Source organism: Myxocyprinus asiaticus, chromosome 32, assembly GCF_019703515.2.
Source record: "Myxocyprinus asiaticus isolate MX2 ecotype Aquarium Trade chromosome 32, UBuf_Myxa_2, whole genome shotgun sequence".
Taxonomy (NCBI): domain Eukaryota; kingdom Metazoa; phylum Chordata; class Actinopteri; order Cypriniformes; family Catostomidae; genus Myxocyprinus; species Myxocyprinus asiaticus.
Genome location: NC_059375.1, coordinates 40,475,957 through 40,487,091, shown reverse-complemented (window position 1 = coordinate 40,487,091; position 11,135 = coordinate 40,475,957).

Genomic DNA, 11,135 nt, shown 5'->3' with positions numbered 1-11,135 from the left:
CATGGAAAGGCATTATAAATTAGGTTCAAAGTCCAGCGGCATCCACAGTAGTGCACGGACTCTGGAGGCAACCCCGGCATGTCGCCAGCAAGGGATCAAAGAAGAAAAAATAAGCTTTTTTAAAGAAAAGTAGGGAGTCTAAATATTATTATTATTATTTATTTTTTTTTTTGTGGTAATCAACATTATGCCACAAATGCTGTTAATCGAGTTTAACTAGAACATTTCTACTTACATTTCAGACTGTTCACTATGCATAGTGAATGTATGGCTTCAGAAGACTTATCGTATTTATGGACTAATTTTATGATACTTCTATGGTGGTTTTTATAAAAAATTTAATTCAAGTGAGGGTCAGAAAAATTGATTCCCTTGGTTGTCAGAGTTGGTTTCCTGAAGATGAATTGATGCCTTTCCAGATGGGGGTCGCATCTGAAGACATGGATACTCAGGTGAGCATTGGGACCCCCTCTTTCCTCCCAGTTCTGCCTCATCTGGGTCTTTTACCGGGCACAGTCAGGTATAGAGAGGAATGTTCAGGAAGTGACTGTGCTCCAGGCGAATATCTGTGAGACAGACAGATAGAAGGATAGAGAGATGACAAAAGACGAGAGCTGAGAGTGGCCCCGGGGCAAGTCGACACACCCACCTGTTGACTGCAGTTCAGGCACTAAGTGCACTGTGAATGGACACCTACAATGACCATGGCAAGATGATCCGCTCTGCAGCCTCTCTCTGATCGCCTCTTCCTCTCGGTGTTGACACCGATCAGCAGGTGATAGATCGACACAAATGATGAGAGAATCTTGGGAGATCGTCTCAGATTGGCTCATTTTGTCCTTGCCATCTGGCCTGAATTCTTCTTAAAACCTTCAACTAGATTTGTTTTTCCTCTTCTTTTATCAATGGGTGTGTGTAACTTCTGAGATTGCTCTTGGCGTTTGGTTGCAAAGGTCTTGAGGTTAATTGTTTCACACCAAAACAAATTGTCGAATCATCACTTAAATGGTTGGCAGTCTTCCTCTAGCTAACGTGAAAACAATGAGACACAGACTTCCTTAAAGACAATCCTAGATGATTATTTTAGTGTTGCTCTCTCTCATAGCATAGAAGACATAATGGAGATCCAATGATGATTTATTAAAGTATCTTTTCAGATGTCTGAGATGATCTTTCTCCGATAATTCCTTAGAAGTAATACAAATAGACACAAGTGAGACAATTTTAGACATAGAGGTAACACGCAGACAAGGCACAGACAAGGACCGCATCCGTGGGTCAAGAAAATCTGGGCGGCGCGCGGTCAGGCCGCACGGCTGTGCTGATGGTGAAATTTGCGTAACGCATACTGTGCACGGAGCGATCAACTGAAGTATACTTTGGACTTTATTGAGTTATTTAAATCTCTGACGTTTGATTGCAGACTTTGGTTTCTTGTGCAAATCTGAGCACTATTTGAGACATTTTTTTGAAAATCTCATGGCAAGATGTAAGAGTGCAAGATGGCGAAATTGTCCAAGTTGGCTTTGTGATGAGGAGGAGGGTGTGACGATGGACGCCCGGCACTGAATCAGCCCAATCAGCCGGGAGAGGGATAAAGAGGAACCGGGAATGTCAGTTCGAGAGAGAGACACACATAGCAGTATTCGTGTGTGTGTGCTTTTGTGTTCTGCTGGAAATGAAAATTAAAAGTCCTTCACATAGCACCTAAATGGACAAATCATATATCAAATGAAAGCTCTCATTATCAGGAATGTGACTGTACAAATATATATATATATATATATATATATATATTCTCCTAATAACACAGTTTGAAAGATTTTCAAAAAAATCACAAAGTGAAATATGATTTCTGTAAGTCATCAAATACAAATGTCTCTTTTCTGTTCCGATAACTGCTGCTGTAATCCCCAATTAGCCAAAAACGTTATATCTGCTTTTTCCTTAGGGAGTTTTCTAAGAAATTAGCCAATTTATCTTGTCTGTGAGCTTGCTTGTGTAAATAATACAATGTTATATCTTAGATGTCCAGAACAAAATATGCCATCCAGAAGGAAAAGCATCCAAAACAAATTATTGTACATTAAATACATTGTTTTCAAACTATTTATGATATAATTGTATATATTATCGTAAATTGGAGGATCTCAGCTTTCGAATGACACCTAAATTGAGCTTCTAGTCCACTCAGAGGCCAAGATATTCGATTAAATACTGAGGGTGGTTCTTAAACTGAAAATTAGACTGAATGTCTATGGACAAGCACATCTGTGAAGGCTAAAATGCGTTAGAGTGCCACCTACATTTCACGTCTGTATATTGTGATGGAAAGTGATAGAGAACACAGTATATTTCTTATGCTTGCTGCCATCTAGTGGAATAAAATTAGACTTTTCAAAGTAAGGTAGGGTGAACAGAACCAGAATTACATGTTTACAAAGTTAGGACAAAAAAACAAAAACAAAAAAAACTTTATGGTTACATTAAGTTTACAAACACATACAATATTATTTATGAATAATTTGAGTCTTTTTTTAGTTGGGGGGGGGGGGGGTTCTGAAAAAGATAACTTTTTTCAATTAGTCCACAGTATGTGTGAATTGTGAACTTTTAAATATGAGTGTGAAAAATTGCGGGCGTAAATTTGATGCCTGTATTGTATTGATTTTAAATGCTTTGATGATTGGTTGGTCTCTATGTGAATAAAAGTCACACCTTGTCATACTAGCCAAGTCATAAAATATCTTACGATTTCGCCATTTCGTACGACATATAAAGTGTTATCATGAGACTGTGCTGAAACAAACCATTTGTTTATTTTATTTCCTTGTCTTAAAAAGGAACAGAATGTGATAACTAAAAAATAATGTCATTAAATCATTTGAAGATCTCACACAAGATCTCCCTCTCACAGATCTCAAACAATGGGCTTCTCCAACAGTCTGTTGCATCAACACATATACTGTATTTTGCTATCTCCGAGCGATATCATGGGGTCCATTTCAAATTATTTTCAACAGTTACACCACCAGACATCTCTTCAATATTGCTATGTGACGGCACAGGTGTCAGTGTTGTGAAATACTGTTGGTGTACCAAGTGCTCTAGTTCGTCATGCCACATCTCTGGTCTGTAAAACCCATAAAACACATCAGCACTGTTTGACGTCTCAGTGTGATTCTGACAGCTCTCAGGGTTCTCTCACAGCAGATGGACCAAAGTACAAATGTTTTCCATCTTGAAGGAGCTCAAATGCTTGGGAAAAAAGAGCTTTTTAAGTCATTTCTTTAGTTCAAAGGAATAGTTCACCCATATATGAACATTCTGTCATTGTTGACTCACCTTCTTGTCATTCCAAACCCAATATTTTCTCTGTGGAACACAAAAGGAGAATTTTGAAGAGTGATCACACAGCTTTTCACTATACAATGACACTACTAAAGCACTATTAATGTGCTTCACATGATATTCTCCCATGCAGTTCCGCTTAAAAAATAAGTGTGAAAAACATGAAGGTTAGTAAATAATGAAAAAATCTCCCATTTTAGGTGTAACTGCTTCTTTAATATTTATCTCACTTCTTGCAAATTTTTTTTGTCATGAACTATCTTCTAACAAAATTATGGAAGGATACATAACATCATACTCAAAAAAGAGCTGCTGTCGACCTGAAATGTCCTGACCTCACGCATTGACGACTGAGACCTAAGGGTTGAAAGGTTTCCGAGGAAAAGGCATATCAGATTCCTGGTGTGTCGCTCCAGGTTAGCGTGAGGTGCATTTTGGATAGTGCTGTAATTTGTTATGTTGTCTGCGGATAATTGCAGGTTTGTAACTTGTCCGTGGCTGAGAAAGGTGCGATTAAGGTATCTTAGACAACAGAGGAAGCTCTGCACGCTTTTAAATCACATAGGTGGCTTTTATGGAGCTAAATTGCAGCCTGGGAAGAATGGTGAGATGACTGACAAATAGACAGTGTTTTGAGACATCTCTGACCATGAAACAAAGTCAGCAGTCTCCCATTCAAATCCACCATTATAAACACCTGAAGAGTGCAAATACAGAATATGACACCGGAAAGAAAAATCACAATTTAAGTATTTCATTTGTCAACTTGTGTGGAAGTGAATTAGCATTTACAAGCCATGGGTTTCCAACTTAATTTCCAATGTTTTTTTTTTTTTTTTTTTTGCTCAATTAGGGCTACACTACCACAATGATGTGAGTTTACATGCTCTATGAAAAGCATAACTGCTGAAGTCCTAGCAACTTGAAGGCAGTATACATTTTTTAAAAGCACACTGGCTTCAAAATTCACTTTAGTAATATTAACCAGAACTTTAAATTTTTTCATAAATTGAAGATCTCTATTCTTTTTTAAAATTATTTATTTTTTTTATCCCCTTTTCTTCCAATATGGAATGCCCAATTCCCACTACTTAGTAGGTCCTCGTGGTGGCGCGGTTACTCACCTCAATCCAGGTGGCGGAGGATAAGTCTCAGTTGCCTCCACTTCTGAGACCATCAGTCCGTGCATCTTATCAAGTGGCTTGATGTGCATGACACCGCGGAGACTCCGCGTGTGGAGGTTCATGCAACTCTCCGCGATCCACGCACAACTTACCACGTGCCCCAGTGAGAGCGAGAACCACTAATCTTGACCACGAGGAGGTTACCCCATGTGACTCTACCCTCCCTAGCAACCGGGCCAATTTGGTTGCTTAGGAGACCTGGCTGGAGTCACTCAGCACACCCTGGATTTGAACTCGTGACTTCAGGGGTGGTAGTCAGCGTCAATACTCGCTGAGATACTCAGGCCCCCGAAGATCTCTGTTCTTAAAGGAATATTCCGGGTTCAATACAAGTTAAGCTCAATCGACAGCATTTGTGACATAATATTGATTACCACAAAAAAATAAAATAAAATAAAAAAATTTCGACTCGTCCCTCCTTTTCTTTCAAAAAAGCAAAAATTGAGGTTACAGTGAGGCACTTTTTTTCCCCCAATTTTTGGAGGGTTTAAAGGCAGAAATGAGGAGCTTAACATTTTATACAAGTACTTACATTAATTCTTCTATTAAAAAGCATGTATTATTTGAGCTGTAAAGTTGTTTAAATCATCATTTTTACAGTCATTCTAGGGTTTGGGGGTTTGTTGACATTACAGGCTCTATTTTCGTGAGCGCACAAAGCGCAGCGCTACAATCTACGACTGTGTGCAACGTCTTGTCCAACTTTTGTGAGAGCGCTTATTCTAAGTGCAATTTCCGTGCCAGCGCACATGGGTGTGGTTGGGAGTGTTTTCTCTACTGTGGGTGTAGGTATGCAAACTGAGGGTGTATTGTATGTTTTCCTAATAAAGATGTAATTGCACTAAAAGATGTTTCAATACCACCTCTTAACTCAGCGCAAAGTCCAAATTCAGTTCCTGCATTTGCAGTTTGGAGATATCATATCCAAATTCTGAAAGGACAGAAGATCAAATAATGTCCCTTCAATCACTGTTGAATCTGTTTTTTGAAACAAAAAATGATAAGAATTATATTAAACTTTCTAGAGCTCATGGTTTATTTTTCAGTTATTATTATTATTTGTATCGATATGTTTATACGTGTTATTCTTGTATATTAAAATTGTATTAATTATTTAATTTTGACTAGTAATTTTCCACTTGTTGTAGAGTAATTTTTAAGTCACTGCAAAAGTGGCACTGGAAGAAGTTGGAGAGAGTAAAATGTTTGGATTTAGTATGATTTTTTTTTTTACCACTTTTTTTTTTTTTCGTTTGTAGTGTCATTTGCATGAACAAATATTTTTGGTTTAATTTTTTCATGTTTCAATAAATCAAAATCGACCGGTAGAAGTGACCGCCGATAAAATCAGTGATAATACAAACCATGATTTGTGTGTCAGTAGATGAAAATGTTTAATAACCTTTTCATGAGTCAACATGATCACACGGGAAGTCAGCATGCTGTTTCCGGAAGTTCCGGTACCCTAGGTTCGGCAACAGTATGCCGACTCACTGACATGCCCTATCTCCCATCGGACATATTTGGAACGGCTCAACAACAATTACTCTTCCTCGTGGCACGACTGTTAGCGTGTTGTGTCAGTTGTATGGGAGACCAGTTCAATCCCCATTCAAAGTAATCACGTTTGTATAAACAATCACGAGCGTGATAAGGAGGTTGCATTTTTATCCCTAACATTGCATTTTGTCTCCACTAATGGTTAGGGTTAAATTTGGGTTTTGGTTGGGGGTAGATAAATAAAATAAGCATTTCTCCTCACAGTTTTACACCCTGTTCAGCTGAAAACAATTATTTTAACAATTGGCTTCTGGCGACCTCTCCTGGATATAAATGGATGTCACACTTGTTTATATGCTCTGAACATCTTACCGCTTTAGCCTCTGGAGGCAGTGCTTTCAAATTCGGTCAACGTATACTGATTTCGGCTAAACAAAAATCGGCACACACTTGCCGATTTTTATGTGAGATCAGGCTGCATGAGTAGGGTCTAAATTTCTCTGCAGTGCCCCCTGGAGTGAGTTAATTTTGCACATGACACTGCACAGCCGGGGGGGACAGAGTGTAGAAGAGTATTTTTTATATTTTATTTTGATTTTTGATTTCTTGTCATAAAAAAAAAATACTGTGAACAAATGGGTTATGTCTGCTATACTGTATTTGTTGTATTTATTTTGTTTTTATAGCTGTAAAATGAACAAATAATATCAGCAGTCCGGTTTGCCTATGCACTTTAACATCTCAGACATTGTGTGTGTGTGTGTGTGTGTGTGTGTCTGTGTGTGTGTGTCTGTGTGTGTGTACACACCCCTGCATATAGGGAGCTGCGGTACTGTAGCCTAATGGTATTTTTGTGATTAGTCTAATGGCTTATTAGTTTAAAAAAAACCAAAATGACTTGCTCCTTCAGTTTATTTCAATATTCTATAAAAGACTAATTTAATTTATATCACTGAAAGCGGCGTGACCGCTCCCATTACAATTAATAAATCTGGCTACACTAGTGGTGTGCAATGTCAGAAATGCGGTAGCAATCGAGTATTATTCTTTTGATGAACTTACAACACAATGTATGGAGTGGACTTTTTATTTGACCTGTTACTCGTCTAAGGTAACAGCACTTCGATGTTCCAGGGTGAATTCAAAACTATTTTGAACAAGAATTTTTTGCTTCCTTGAAGGGCACTCCTGTGGGAGGGGATGCTTCAAGGGCTCTACAGTTTGGAGTGAGTATAGGGCATATAGGGAGGATCACTTGCGATTGGAATCTGCCCCCGATCTGCTGTAGCGGGCGCTCTTAAAGGCACCTTTGCTTACTTTTCATTAATATGCCCATGATTTACAAAGAATTCTCATAATAACACATTATTACTGTTTTTGTGAGATTATGACAAGATTTGAATTTTTTTTTTATTTAACTATTTTAATTTAATTATTAAAATTTCTCCCCTTTTTTTTGGACGACCAAAAGGGCACCTTTAGATTTGTGAACGAAAGGGGCAAGGGCTTGCACCCCTGCTGCCCCCGTTCTGTGCATGTCAGTGTGGCTGTGCATATACAAGCTGTGAACTGCTACAGTGGTACTTTGGTGACAATTTGACTGTCTGTTACATAAAATAAACATATTATGTGCTTGAAAAGACTCTTTGAGTAGCTGTTTGTTTGACAAATGACAATTGCTACTAATGTAAACAAATGGCAGCACGCATCGGATGAAGATCGAGTTTGATGTATTGACTGTGAGTATAAGAGCTGTAAACTTTTTATTGTGGTACTTTGGTGACGAGTTGGATGTATGTATATAAAATAAACTTATTCTGTGGTTTAAAAGACTGTATGAGTAACTGTTTGAGCAAATACAAATAACAGACGCTTGACCAGCGCAGCCTGTGTCGGCGCGAAAGCCGATTTGAATCTGGCAGCTTGTAACGTAACTGGCTGTTGCAGAGACACATATGTGTGATGCTACTCTGCAGAGCCCAGTTATTAACTGTCACGTATGTGTGACGTTACGTATAAAAGGGATAATACTTACATTCTGTTTAATTTAACGGAGTGTACATCCAAATTCTGATGAGAATCACATTTTCTATGTGTATAAAAGTAGTGTGTCGCTGTAATAGAAATATGCCTGACATACATCAAGGACGCAGTTAATAAACAAAAGAACGTAATTTTCATTGCATACAGTCCATTTACACTACTAAATTTTTATTAATGTGTTATCTTTGATTAAATCGTTGGTGCTTGAGGGAATGGATTATATAACAAGACGCAGATGGTGGAATAACCAGAGAAGAACCTCAGAATTAAAATGAACTTGGTCCAGACCATCCAGTCCTTTTGCACGTTCGTGGGCAATTTCGCCAAACCCACTTGCGCCTAGACTTAGCACATGCTTGCACAAAATTACCACAACTTCATGGCCATGCCCATTGACTTTGCGCTTATGACTTGAATCATTGCATTCCGCATAATGCTTGTGCTCTTAAAATAAGACTCTACGTCGTTTCATCACGCTAAAATCATGTTTACATGCATATTATTTTTGTCTTGTGGCTATACTTTTGAAATAGTGAGTATTTTAACCTTTACAGATTGGCCCCAGTCACTTCCATTGTAAGTGCCTCACTGTAACCCAGAGGGATGAGTTGAAATAAATTTTTCTGGTAATAGGTATTATGCCACAAATGCTGCTGATTAAGCTTAACTTATATTGAACCCAGAATTTTCCTTTAAAACCCACTGGAAATTCCAGAGGGAACACAAGGCAAATTAGCCTTCCAGGTTGGCCTACAAACTAACATCATGACTGAATGTCTCTCTTTATTATAATGCTAAATGATCTAGTACAACTTAAAATAAACATATTTCTGGTTTGGTGTTGATGAAGAATGTGTTGACGTACATACAGTATAACATAAAAAAGGTTGAAAACGTTGTGGAGGATAGAACAGCTCGGCTCGGCTCAGCTCTGAATCATCTTCTGTTTCACTAGCAGGTCTGTGATCTCAGATATGGCGTTTCGCTCCAGTGACGACCTCAGCTTTCATCTTAAGGGCCAACCCATCACCTGTGGCTTCAGTTACCGTTATAGTGTCAGCTTCAAAAGAGCAAAGATGTGCTTCTCCATGTACAAAGATGGTTTTGAGAGGGAAATAAGGGCAGATGTTTTCGCACGATAAGCTGGTGGATCAATATCAGTTTAAGTTAAAATCACATTACTTGGGAATGTCACAATTCTTAGTATGATTTTACCTTTCAAAATATTCACGTCACTTATAGCTAAAATTTGACTAATATTGGGAAACTATCTATAAAACCTGAATATATATTGTTTTGATTAGTACATAAATGATAATGATGCTTCTACAGAGTGTTTATCATAGACCTGAATCACTAGTGATGTCAAATAAAATTTGAATTTACAATTTTCTTAATGCTGCTTGCTCGTGCAAAAACAACAACAACAACAACAAAAAAAAAAACATCACAATTCTGTATCAGAAATTATTTTCTATTTGGTTGCCAGCACATTGCTATGTGATTGCTTGTCATTACCCTTACTTAATTGAATTGTAGAAAGTTGGCTAATTTAATGTCTTTTTGCAAATTAATATCTTAATATACTAGTAGTTTTTAATCAACTTCATTAGGGAAGGTCATTAGGTCAACTCAACTCAATTTACTAAGGTTTATTTAATTCATTTTCCTATGTTGGACCAACATAATTTATTTTATTAATCATTAGTATACAGTATTCCAGGTGAGCAAGTGTAAAGACAGTAAAGTTGTTGCACTGTCAATTTAATAGCAACTGCTTGTAGAGCTGAGCAGCACTCAAATCAAGTATAACTTAAGGTGAAAGTCCTTCCTCAATCTAAGCACGAGCGCCATTTTTTATCTCAGTGGGATCCCCGAAATCTCCAGCATAACAGACAATCTTTTTAAATACCAATACAGCAGAACATCAAACATTAATAATATATTTCTAGTCGTATCTTGCTCAAAAATGCATAAAATTGCACAAAAACACTTTTGGAAATCCCATGCCCAGTTTCATCAATGCTACATCAACTCCACAAAAAGTATTCATGTAGTCCCAACTCAAAAGGATTAAGAAAACTTTCCTTTTATAAATTTAAATGGGTAGAACGCAATGAAATCAAGTTTTGACGAAATGTAATAGAATTGTGTTGCTTTAGTTCATTTTAATGACGATATCTTAGCATTGCCTTTTAGCATTTGCTATTTGAAAATCATAAGTTGTATGCACAAATGGTGCTTGGTTATGTGCCTAAGTTTAAAACTTCAGGTTAGGTGTTTGTTTGGAAGTATAGTAATGCTTGCTGTACTTAATCATTTAATTGATTTATTTTAGTGCATTGGTAATTAAATGGTATCCAGTTATCATGTTTTTTAATTGTTGAATTAATCTGAAAGACTTCTGTGGGTAAAATATGCAAATCTTGTATTTAGAAACAAAAGTGCAGTCTCTTTAATAATTACCTGCCTTTATCTTCATGACATTTTAATGGCCGTCTATTTAGTGTGCACCTTTTGCCTCTCATTAGCTATCCCTAAGGCTGTAAACAAACACAATTGCAGATGGAACACCCCCCAAATAACTGCTTCATTATGGGGGCAGTATAACGTTTTGTGTCTGAAGAATATCCTGTCATTGGGCGTATCAATTCTTCTCTTGTTTGGCCAGTCTTGAGCTATTGGAGTCTATTGTCCATCAAATGGTCAGTCACAGAGCTGAGCTTAGAGAAAGTTCCTCAGACTCATTAAATCAATCAAAGCCACTGTCAATGTGGCGTCCTCTCCGCTCGCTAGCCTGCAAAAGAGGACCACAGGGTCTTAACAGGGACAGATTAACCTGTGTTTGCACCAGACAACCTGTGAGTCTGACACATTATGCCTCAAAACACTGATCTGAGGTCAGATGTGATGTGCACTTCATCAAACTGAATTGTAATATACTAACTAAGGAAGATAAGTTAATATCTGCTTTTAAAATTAAAGAGTAGGTGGAGGTAGACAGGTAACTTCCTTGAATTGTGAGATCTGTTTGAGATACTGGCTCTATTTCAAAAC